Source organism: Diceros bicornis, chromosome 39 (assembly GCF_020826845.1).
Source record: "Diceros bicornis minor isolate mBicDic1 chromosome 39, mDicBic1.mat.cur, whole genome shotgun sequence".
Lineage (NCBI taxonomy): Eukaryota > Metazoa > Chordata > Mammalia > Perissodactyla > Rhinocerotidae > Diceros > Diceros bicornis.
Genome location: NC_080778.1, coordinates 1,423,829 through 1,435,707, shown reverse-complemented (window position 1 = coordinate 1,435,707; position 11,879 = coordinate 1,423,829).

Here is an 11,879-nt window from a genome sequence, read left to right as displayed (position 1 = left end):
TGGTAGTTCTATCCTTGATTTTTTGAGGAATCTCCATACTGTTTTCCATAGTGGCTGGACCAGTTTGCACTCCCACCAGCAGTGTATGAGAGTTCCCCTCTCTCCACATCCTCTCCAACACATGTTGTTTCCTGTCTTGTTAATTATAGACATTCTGAAGGGTGTGAGGTGATATCTCATTGTAGTTTTGATTTGCATTCCCCTGATAGTTAGTGATTTTGAACATCTTTTCATGTGTCTGTTGGCCATCTGTATATCTTCTTTGGAGAAATGTCTGTTCAGGTCTTTGCCCATTTTTTAATTGGGTTGGTAGTTTTTTTGTTGTTGAGATGCATGAGTTCTTTATATATTTTGGAGATTAAGCCCTTATCAGAAGTATGGTTTGCAAATACCTTCTCCCAATTGTTAGGTTGTCTTTTCATTTTGTTGATGGTTTCCTTTGCTGTGCAGAAGCTTTTTAGTTTGATGTAGTCCCATTTGTTTATTTTTTCTATTGTTTCTCTTGCCTGGTCAGACGTGGTGTTTGAAAAGATGTTGCTAAGACCGATGTCGAAGAGCGTACTGCCTATGTTTTCTTCTAGAAGTTTTACTGTTTCAAGTCTTACATTCAAGTCTTTAATCCATTTGGAGTTAATTTTTGTGTATGGTGTAAGGTAAGGGTCTACTTTCATTTTTTTGCATATGGCTATCCAGTTTTCCCAACACCATTTGTGGAAGAGACTTTCTTTTCCCCATTGTATGTTCTTGGCTCCTTTGTCAAAGATTAGCTGTCCATAGATGTGTGGGTTTATTTCTGGGCTTTCGATTCTATTCCATTGATCTGTGTGTCTGTTTTTGTGCCAGTACCATGCTGTTTTGGTTACTATAGCTTTGTAGTATATTTTGAAATCAGGGAGTGTGATACCTCCAGCTTTGTTCTTTTTTCTCAGGATTCCTTTAGCTATTCGGGGTCTTTTGTTGTTCCATATAAATTTTAGGATTCTTTGTTCTATGTCTGTGAAAAATGTTGTTGCAACTTTGATAGGGATTGCATTAAATCTATAGATGGCTTTAGGAAGTATGGACTTCTTAACTATGTTAATTCTTCCAATCCAAGAGCACGGAATATCTTTCCATTTCTTTGTGTCTTCTTCAATTTCTTTCAGAAATGTTTTATAGTTTTCGGTGTACAGATCTTTCACCTCTTTGGTTAAGTTTATTCCTAGGTATTTCATTCTTTTTGTTGCAATTGTAAATGGGATGGTATTCTTAATTTCTCTTTCTGCTACTTCATTGTTAGTGTACAGAAATGCAACTGATTTTTGTATGTTGATTTTGTATCCTGCAACTTTACCATATTCGTTTATTACTTCTAAAAGTTTTCTGGTGGATTCTTTAGGGTTTTCTGTATATAAAATCATGTCATCTGCAAATAGTGACAGTTTCACTTCTTCCTTTCCAATTTGGATCCCTTTTATTTCTTTCTCTTGCCTGACTGCTCTGGCTAGGACTTCCAGTACTATGTTAAATAGGAGTGGTGACAGTGGGCATCCTTGTCTGGTTCCTGTTCTTAGAGGGATGGCTTTCAGTTCTTCACCATTGAGGATGATATTAGCTGTGGGTTTCTCATATATGGTCTTTATTATGTTGAGATACTTTCCTTCTATACCCATTTTATTCAGAGTTTTTATCATAAATGGATGCTGTATCTTGTCAAATGCTTTCTCTGCATCTATTGAGATGATCATGTGATTTTTATTCTTCATTTTATTAATGTGGTGTATTACGTTGATTGATTTGTGAATGTTAAACCATCCCTGCATCCCTGGAATAAATCCCACTTGATCATGGTGTATAATCTTTTTAACATATTGTTGTATGCGATTTGCTAGTATTTTGTTGAGGGTTTTTGCATTGATGTTCATCAGTGATATTGGCCTGTAATTTTCTTTTTTTTGTGTTGTCCTTGTCTGGTTTTGGTATCAGGGTAATGTCAGCTTTGTAGAATGAGTTAGGGAGCTTCCCCCACTCCTCGATTTTTTGGAAGAGTTTGAGAAGGATAGTTATTAAGTCTTCTTTGAATGTTTGGTAGAATTCCCCCGGGAAGCCGTCTGGTCCTGGACTTTTATTTTTGGGGAGGTTTGTGATTACTGTTTTGATCTCCTTACTGGTGATTGGTCTATTCAAATTCTCTACTTCCTCTTGATCCAGTTTTGGAAGGTTGTATGATTCTAAGAATTTATCCATTTCTTCCAGATTGTCGAATTGGTTGGCATATAGCTTTTCATAATATTCTCTTATAATCTTTTGTATTTCCGAGGTGTCTGTTGTAACCTCTCCTCTTTCATTTCTGATTTTACTTATTTGTGCCTTCTCTCTTTTTTTCTTGGTGAGTCTAGCTAAAGATTTGTCAATTTTGTTGATCTTTTCAAAGAACCAGCTCTTGGTTTTATTAATTTTTTCTATTTTTTTTTTTTGGTCTCTATTTCACTTATTTCTGCTCTGATTTTTATTATTTCCCTTCTTCTACTGATTTTGGGCTTGGTTTGTTCTTCTTTTTCCAGTTCCTTTAGGTGCATTGTTAGATTGTTTATTTGAGATTTTTCTTGTTTGTTGAGATAGGCCTGTATCGCTATAAATTTCCCTCTTAGAACCGCTTTTGCTGTATCCCATAAATTCTGGCATGTCGTATTTTCATTTTCATTTATCTCCAGGTATTTTTTGATTTCTTCTTTGATTTCTTCATTAACCCAGTCGTTGTTCAGTAGCATTTTGTTTAATCTCCACGTATTTGTGGCTTTTCTGATTTTCTTCCTATAGTCGATTTCTAGTTTCATACCGTTGTGGTCAGAAAAGATGCTTGGTATTATTTCAATTTTCTTAAATTTATGGAGACTTGTTTTGTGGCCTAATATGTGATCAATCCTGGAGAATGTTCCATGTGCATTTGAAAAGAACGTGTATTCTTCGGTTTTTGTATGGAATGCTCTGTATATATCTACTAGGTCCATCTGTTCTAGTGTGTCGTTTAAGGCCAATGTTTCCCTATTGATCTTCTGTTTGGATGATCTATCCATTGGTGTAAGTGGAGTGTTCAAGTCCCCTACTATCATTGTGTTACTGTCTATTTCTGTTTTTATGTCTGTTAGTAATTGCTTTATATATTTAGGTGCACCTACATTGGGTGCGTAGATATTTACAAGTGTTATATCCTCTTGTTGGATTGTTCCCTTGATTTTTTAACTTTTTTTTTCTCAGTGTTTTAGTAGTCCTTCTCTGTTCCTTTCTTCTTCTATACAGAATTGATGGTCACTTTAGTTTGACCTCTGTCTGAAAGCTGTACTCTTAACTTCCCTCCTCCCTCCTTTTATGTTTTTGATATCATATCTCATACCTCTTTTTTATGTATTTGTATCCATTACGTTCTAATCATGGAAATAGATAATTTTTCCTATTTGTGGTCTTCTCTTTTCCCCTTAAATCAGTCCCTTAACATTTCTTGTAGCACTGGTTTCTTGGTGACAAACTCCTTTAATTTTTGCTTATCTGGGAAAATTTTGATCTCTGCTTCCATTTTGAATGATAACCTTGCTGGATAGAGTATTCTTGGCTGTAAGTTTTTTCCTTTTAGCACCTTAAATATATCATGCTATTCTCTTCTAGCTTGTAAGGTTTCTGCTGAGAAGTCAGCTGATAGCCTTATGGGGTTTCCTTTGTATGTAACTTGACATTCTCTTGTGGCTTTTAGGATTCTCTCTTTATCTTTAATTCTGGACATTTTGATTATGATGTGTCTTGGTGTGGGCCTCTTTGGGTTTACCTTGTTTGGGGCTCTCTGTGCTTCCTGTACCTGGTTGTCTGTTTCCTTCCTTAGGTTAAGGAAGTTTTCATCTATTATTTCTTGAAATAGATTCTCTGCCCCCTTGTCTCGCTCTTCTCCTTCCGGGACACCTATAACACAGATGTTAGTGTGCTTGATGTTGTCCCAGAGGTCCCTTAGACTGTCCTCACTCTTTTTAATTCTTTTCTCTTTTACCTGTTAACCTTGGGTAATTTCTTCTAGTCTTTCGTCCAGCTCACAGATGCGTTCTTCTGTATCCTCTACTCTGCTTTTGAGTCCCTCTAATGAATTTTTCATTTCCAGTATTGTATTCTTCATTTCTGATTGGCTCTTTTTTATATCTTCCATTTCTTTGTTGACATTCTCACTGAGTTCATCTATTCTTCTCCCCAGATCAGTGAGCATCCTTAACACTCTTAGTTTGAACTCTCTGTCAGGTAGGTTGCTCATTTCTGTTTCATTTAGTTCCTTTTCTGGAGTTTTGTCCTGTTCCCTTACTTGGAATGTATTCTTTTGCCTCCTCATTTTGCCTCTTTCCCTGTGCTTGTGTCTATGTATTAGGTAGGTCAGCTACGTCTCCTGCTCTTGGATAGGTGACCTTATGTAAGTGATGCCTTAGGAGGCTTCCAGTGTGCTTCCCTCAGTTCTCAATGTTCCAGGGGTGACCCCTATGTGGGCTACGTGTGTCCTTCTGTTGTGGCCTGTTTGCTCTCCCTGTAGGCGCCCAGGGAGGCTGAGTTATGTTCCTGGCCAGCTGTTGTAATGCTCAGCTGCTTGTAGTTGTTGTGGGTCCTTCAGTCTCTTTATGAGGTGTGGGGAGCCCCAGCACAGTTGGCTGCAAGTTCTAATACCACATTTGTGTTGCAGTATTTCTTTTAAGTGAGTAGGCCCCCAGCATGGCAGGTTGTTAGGCTCAGGGCCTTACAATTGCTGTAAGCCTCTAGCCTATTAGATCTCTTCTCAGCTCTCTGAGGATTGCAGCTGGGTGGGGCTGGCCTCAGGCACGGGAGCACCTAATTGTTTCAGGCTTTGGAAAGTGGGGCAAACCCCCTGTGTGGGTCTTTGAGAAGCACAAGTCTTCTGCAGCTGACAAGCCCTGCCGCCCACAGGTCCACACACACAGTCAACACAGTCCTGCCCCATGTGAGCGCCCCGACCTCCCCAAGTGGACCCAGTCTCTCCATGGCGGGAGCCCCACACACTCCGCCACTGCCCCACACTCTCCACCTGCTCCTTGTGCACACCCTGCCCCGCTCAAGTCGGCTCAGTTGCCAGGCTGAAGAGAATCCAGTCACCAATCTGTGCAGGCCCACAAGTTGCCTGAGGGCTTGTTGTTGGGTGAGGCCAGTCTCTAGGGTGGGCTGCCTGCCCTGGCTGAGCTGGATTAAATCGGTGCTCTAGCGGGTGGGGCAGACCCTGGGCCAGCAGGCCTCAGGGAGAACTCCAATGGCGTCTGTGTCAGAATGCCCACACCGGGCCACAACAATGGCCGCCGCCAATGTCTCACTCCCTGGAGAGGTCTCACCCCTCACCGAGATGCACTCAGGGCCTATTAGGTGAGTCTCTTTTCACCACAGCACTGTGCACCTTTCTTTCTGGTGATTTTAGGATGCTTTCTGAAATGGGTGAGTTTGCACACAGGCCCTTTAAGAGCCAGTTTTAGTTTCTTTGTGAACCGGGTTTTCTGGGGGTACTCCCCAGTGTTTTAGTAGCAGGCAAAGTCAGATATTATGCCACTCATCTCGATTGTGCTGGGGCCACAAAACACCCGCAGCGGGGGTGCTCCCGGCTCAGGGTACCCCGCCTCGAGGGAGGCTGTGTACCTGTGAGCTGCTCCTGGCGGCAGTGAAGCTGGCGGCTTGTGAAGGCAGCGTTTTTCCTCTCCAGAAGGGAGTCTCTGCCTCTTCTACCTCAGTTAGGATTGTACGTTGTTGCAGGAGATCCTGTTATGCAGTTTTCAGTTCTGTCTCAGGGGTAAATTTTCCATGAGTAGTTGTAAATTGGCTGTGTCCACGGGAGGAGGTGAGTTCAGAGTCTGCCTACTCCGGCATCTTGACTCCGCCTCCAAGAAACACTTTCTGATTACAAGTTGCAAGTTGCTGTCTAGCAACAAGTTTGTATAGGACTTGCAAAGCTTCCCAGAGCTGGGCTGAAGTAGGTATGTCTCCAACTCCTAGAAATAACTTCATGCCCCATCTCCCTTACTTCCATCTAGTAAGGATCACATAATTCCTAAAAAAGGTTTGACACAGATTCCCAATTAGGACATTGAGAAGAAATAGCACGTTCCTTTGAGGAAGCACTTTCTCATTCCAAGTAGGAAGCCGCTGTGTAGAAACAAGTTTCTATAGGACTGGCAAAGATTGCCAGAACTGAGCTAAAGTAAGTATGTCTCTATCTCCTTGAAATAACGGCATGCCCTATCTCCCTTACTTACAGCTAGTACAGATAAATAATTCCTAAAGAAGTTTTGGTACAGGTTAACGTTTGGTGCCTTGAGAAGAAATAGCACGTTCCTTTCAAGAAGCACTTTCTGATTCCAAGTTGCAAGTTGCTGTCTAGCAAGAAGTGTTTATAGGACTTGCAAAGCTTCCCAGAGCTGGGCTGAAGTAGGTATGTCTCCAACTCCTAGAAATAACTTCATGCCCCATCTCCCTTACTTCCATCTAGTAAGGATCACATAATTCCTAAAAAAGGTTTGACACAGATTCCCAATTAGGACATTGAGAAGAAATAGCACGTTCCTTTGAGGAAGCACTTTCTCATTCCAAGTAGGAAGCCGCTGTGTAGAAACAAGTTTCTATAGGACTGGCAAAGATTGCCAGAACTGAGCTAAAGTAAGTATGTCTCTATCTCCTAGAAATAACGGCATGCCCTATCTCCCTTACTTACAGCTAGTATGGATAAATAATTCCTAAAGAAGTTTTGGTACAGGTTAACGTTTGGTGCCTTGAGAAGAAATAGCACGTTCCTTTCAAGAAGCACTTTCTGATTCCAGTTGCAAGTTGCTGTCTAGCAACAAGTTTGTATAGGACTTGCAAAGATTCCCAGAGATGAGCTACAGTGCTTATGTCTTCAACTCCTAGAAATAACGTCATGCCCCAACTCGCTTACTTCCATCTGGTAAGGATCACATATTTCCTAAACAAGATTTGTCACAGATTGCCAATTAGGGCATTGAGAAGAAATTGCACGTTCCTTTGAGCAAGCACTTTCTCATTCCAAGCTGCAAGCTGCTGTGTAGAAACAAGTTTGTATAGGACTTGCAAAGATTCCCAGAAGTGAGCTAAAGTGGGTATGTCTCCAACTCCTAGAAATAACTTGATGCCCCATCTCCCTTACTTCCATCTACTAAGAATCACATAATTTCTAAAAAAGATTTGACACAGATGCCCAATTCAAGCATTCAAAACACATAGCACGTTGCTTTGAGCAGGCACATTATCATTGCACGTGTCAAACTGCTGTGTAGAAACAAGTTTGTATAGGACTTGCCATGATAGCCAGAACTAAGCTAAAGTGGGTATGTCTCTATCTCCTAAAAATAACATCATGCCCCATCTCTCCTACTTCCATCTAGTAAGGATCACATAAATCCTAAAGAAGATTTGGAACAGATTCATGTTTGGTGCCTTGAGAAGAAATAGCACAGTCCTTTGAAGAAGCACTTTCTGATTCCAAGTTGCAAGTTAATATCTAGCCACAAGATTGTACAGGACTTGCAATGATTGCCAGAAGTGAAAAAAGGTGGGTATGTCTCTATCTCCTAGAAATAACATCATGCCCCATCTCCCCTACTTCCATCTGGTAGGATCACATAAATCCTAAAGAAGATTTGGAACAGATTCATGTTTGGTGCAATGAGAAAATATTGCATGTTCTTTTGCAGAAGCACTTTCTGATTCCAGTTGCAAGTTGATATCTAGGAACAAGTTTGTATAGGACTTTCACAGATTCCCAGAACTGAGCTAAAGTGGGTATGTCTCCAAATCCTAGAAATAACTTCATGCCCCATCTCTCTTACTTCCAGCTAGTAACGATTACATAATTCCTAAAAAAGTTTTGACACAGATTCCCAATTCAGACATTCAGAACATATAGCACGTTGCTTTAAGCAAGCACTTTCTCATTCCAAGTTGCAGGTTACTATCTAGGAAGAGGTTTGTATAGGAATTTCAAAGATGCCCAGAACTGAGCTAAAGTGATTATGTCTCCAACTCCTAGAAATAACTTCATGCCCCATTTCCCTTACTTCCAGCTAGTAAGGATCACATAATTCCTAACAATGTTTTGACACAGATTCCCAATTCGGGCATTCAGAACATATAGCACGTTGCTTTAAGCAAGCACTTTGTCATTCAAAGTGGCAAGTTACTATCTAGGAACAAGTTTGTATAGGACGTTCAAAGATCCCCAGAACTGAGCAAAAGTGTGTATCTCTCCAACACCTAGAAATAACTTCATGCCCCATCTCCCTTACTTCCAGCCAGAACGGATCACATATTTTCTAAAAAAGTTTTGACACTGATTCCCAAATCGGGCATTCAGAACATATAGCACGTGGCTTTAAGCAAGCACTTTCTCATTCCAAGTAGCAAGTTACTATCTTGGAACAAGTTTGTATAGGACTTTCAAAGATCCCCAGAAATGAGCTAAAGTGGGTATGTCTGCAACTCCCAGAAATAACTTCATGCCCCATCTCCCATACCTCCAGCTAGTAAGAATCACATAATTCCTAACATGTTTTGACAGAGATTCCCAATTCGGGCATTGAGAACATATAGCACGTTGCTTTTAGCAAGCACATTCTCATTCCAAGTTGCAAGTTACTATGTAGGAACAAGTATGTATAGGACTTTCAAAGATTCCCAGAACTGAGCTAAAGTGGGTATGTCTCCAACTCATAGAAATAACTTCATGCCCCATCTGCCTTACGTTCAGCTAGTAAAGATCACATAATTCCTAACAAAGCTTTGACACAGATTCCCAATTGCGGCCTTCAGAACATATAGCACGTTGTTTTAAGCAAGCACTTTCTTATTCCAAGTTGGAAGTTACTATCTAGGAACAAGTTTGTATAGGACGTTCAAGATCCCCAGAAGAGAAATAAAGTGGGTATGTCTCCCACTCCTAGAAATAACTTCATACCCCATCTCCCTTACTTCCAGCTAGTAAGGATCACATAATTCCTAACAAAGTTTTGACACAGATTCCCAATTCGGGCATTCAGAACATATAGCACGTTGCTGTAAGCAAGAACTTTGTCATTCAAAGTTGCAAGTTACTATCTAGGAACAAGTTTGTATAGGACTTTCAAAGATCCCCAGAACTGAGATAAAGTGGGTATGTCTCCAACTCCTAGAAAAAACTTCATGCCCCATCTCCCTTACTTCCAGCCAGAAAGGATCACATAATTCCTAACAAAGTTTTGACAATGATTCCCAATTCGGGTATTCAGAACATATAGCACGTTGCTTTAAGCAAGCACTTTCTCATTCCAAGTAGCAAGTTACTATGGAGGAACAAGTTTGTATAGGACTTTCAAAGATCCCCAGAAATGACCTGAAGTGGGTATGTCTCCAACTCATAGAAATAACTTCATGCACCATCTCCCTTACTTCCAGCTAGTAAGGATCACATAATTCCTAACAAAGTTTTGACACAGATTCCGAATTCGGGCATTCAGAACATATAGCACGTTGCTGTAAGCAAGAACTTTGTCATTCAATGTTGCAAGTTACTATCTAGGAACAAGTTTGTATAGGACTTTCAAAGACTGCGAGAACTGAACTAAAGTGGTTATGTCTCCAACTCCTAGAAATAACTTCATGCCCCATCTCCCTTACTTCCATCTAGTAAGGATCACATAATTCCTAACAAAGTTTTGACACAGATTCCCAATTCGGGTATTCAGAACATATAGCACGTTGCTTTAAGCAAGCACTTTCTCATTCCAAGTAGCAAGTTACTATCTTGGAACAAGTTTGTATAGGACTTTCAAAGATCCCCAGAAATGAGCTAAAGTGGGTATGTCTCCAACTCCTAGAAATAACTTCATGCCACATCTCCCTTACTTCCAGCTAGTAAGGATCACATAATCCTTAACAAAGTTTTGAAACAGATTCCCAATTCGGGCATTCAGAACATATAGCACGTTGCTTTAAGCAAGCACTTTCTCATTCCAACTAGCAAGTAACTATCTTGGAACAAGATTGCATAGGACTTTCAAAGATCCCCAGAACTGAACTAAACTTTGTTTGTCTCCAACTCCTAGAAATAACTTCATGCCCCATCTCCCTTACTTCCAGCTAGTAAGGATCACATAATTCCTAACAAAGTTTTGACACAGATTCCCAATTCGGGCATTCAGAACATATAGCACGTTGTTTTAAGCAAGCACTTTCTCATTCCAAGTAGCAAATTACTATGTGGGAACAAGTTTGTATAGGTATTTCAAAGATGCCCAGAATTGAGCTAAAGTGGGTATGTCTCCAACTCCTAGAAATATCTTCATGCCCCACCTCCCTTACTTCCAGCTAGTAAGGATCACATAAATCCTAACAAAGTTTTGACAAAGACTCCCAATTCGGGCATTCAGACCATATAGCACGTTGCTTTAAGCAAGCACTTTCTCATTCCAACTAGCAAGTTACTATGTAGGAACAATTTTGTATAGGTATTTCAAAGATGCCCAGAACTGAGATAAACTTGGTACGTCTCCAACTCCTAGCTGTAACTTCATGCCCCATCTCCCTTACTTCCAGCTAGTAAGGATCACATAATTCCTAACAAATTTTTGACACAGATTCCCAATTCGGGCATTCAGAACATATAGCACGTTGCTTTAAGCAAGCACTTTCTCATTCTAACTAGCAATTTACTATCTTGGAACAAGTTGGTATATGACTTTCAAAGATCCCCAGAACTGAACTAAACTTTGTCTCCAACTCCTAGAAATAACATCATGCCCCATCTCCCTTACTTCCAGCTAGTAAGGATCACATAATTCCTAACAAAGTTTTGACACAGATTTCCAATTCGGGCATTCAGAACATATACCACGTTGTTTTAAGCAAGCACTTTCTCATTCCAAGTTCCATATTACTGTGTAGGAAGAAGTTTTTATAGGACTTTCAAAGATCCTCAGAACTGAGCTAAAGTGGGTATGTCTCCAACTCCTAGAAATAACTTCAGGCCCCATCTCCCTTACTTCCAGCTAGTAAGGATCACATAATTCCTAACAAAGTTTTGACACAGATACCCAATTCGGGCATCCAGAACATATAGCATGTTGCTTTAAGCAAGCACTTTCTAATTCTAACTAGCAAGTTACTATGTAGGAACAAGTTTGTATAGGACTTTCAAAGATCCCCAGAACTGAGGTAATGTGGGCCGGTCTCCAACTCCTAGAAATAACTTCATGCCCCTTCTCGCTTACTTCCATCTAGTAAGGGTCAAATAATTCCTAACAAAGTTTTGACAGATTCCCAATTGGGGCATTCAGAACACATACCACGATGCTTTAAGCAAGCACTTTCTCATTCCCAGTTGCAAATTACTATGTAGGAACAAGATTGTATAGGACTTTCAAAGATCCCCAGAACTGAGCTAAAGTGGGTATGTCTCCAAATCCTAGAAATAACTTCATGCCCCATCTCCCTTACTTGAAGCTAGTAAGAATCACATAAGTCCTAACAAAGTTTTGACACAGGTTCCCAATTCGGGCATTCAGAACATATAGCACATTGCTGTAAGCAAGCACATTCTCATTCAAAGTTGCAAGTTACTATGTAGGAACAAGTTTGTATAGGCATTTCAAAGATGCCCAGAACTGAGCTAAACTTGGTATGTCTGCAAGTCCTAGAAATAACTTCATGCCCCATCTCCCGTACCCCAACTAGTAAGGATCACATAATTCCTAACAAAGTTTTGACACAGATTCCCAATTAGGGCATTCAGAACAGATAACACGTTGCTTTAGGCAAGCACTTTCTCATTCCAACTAGCAAGTTACTATCTAGGAACAAGTTGGTATAGGTATTTCAAAGATGCCCAGAAC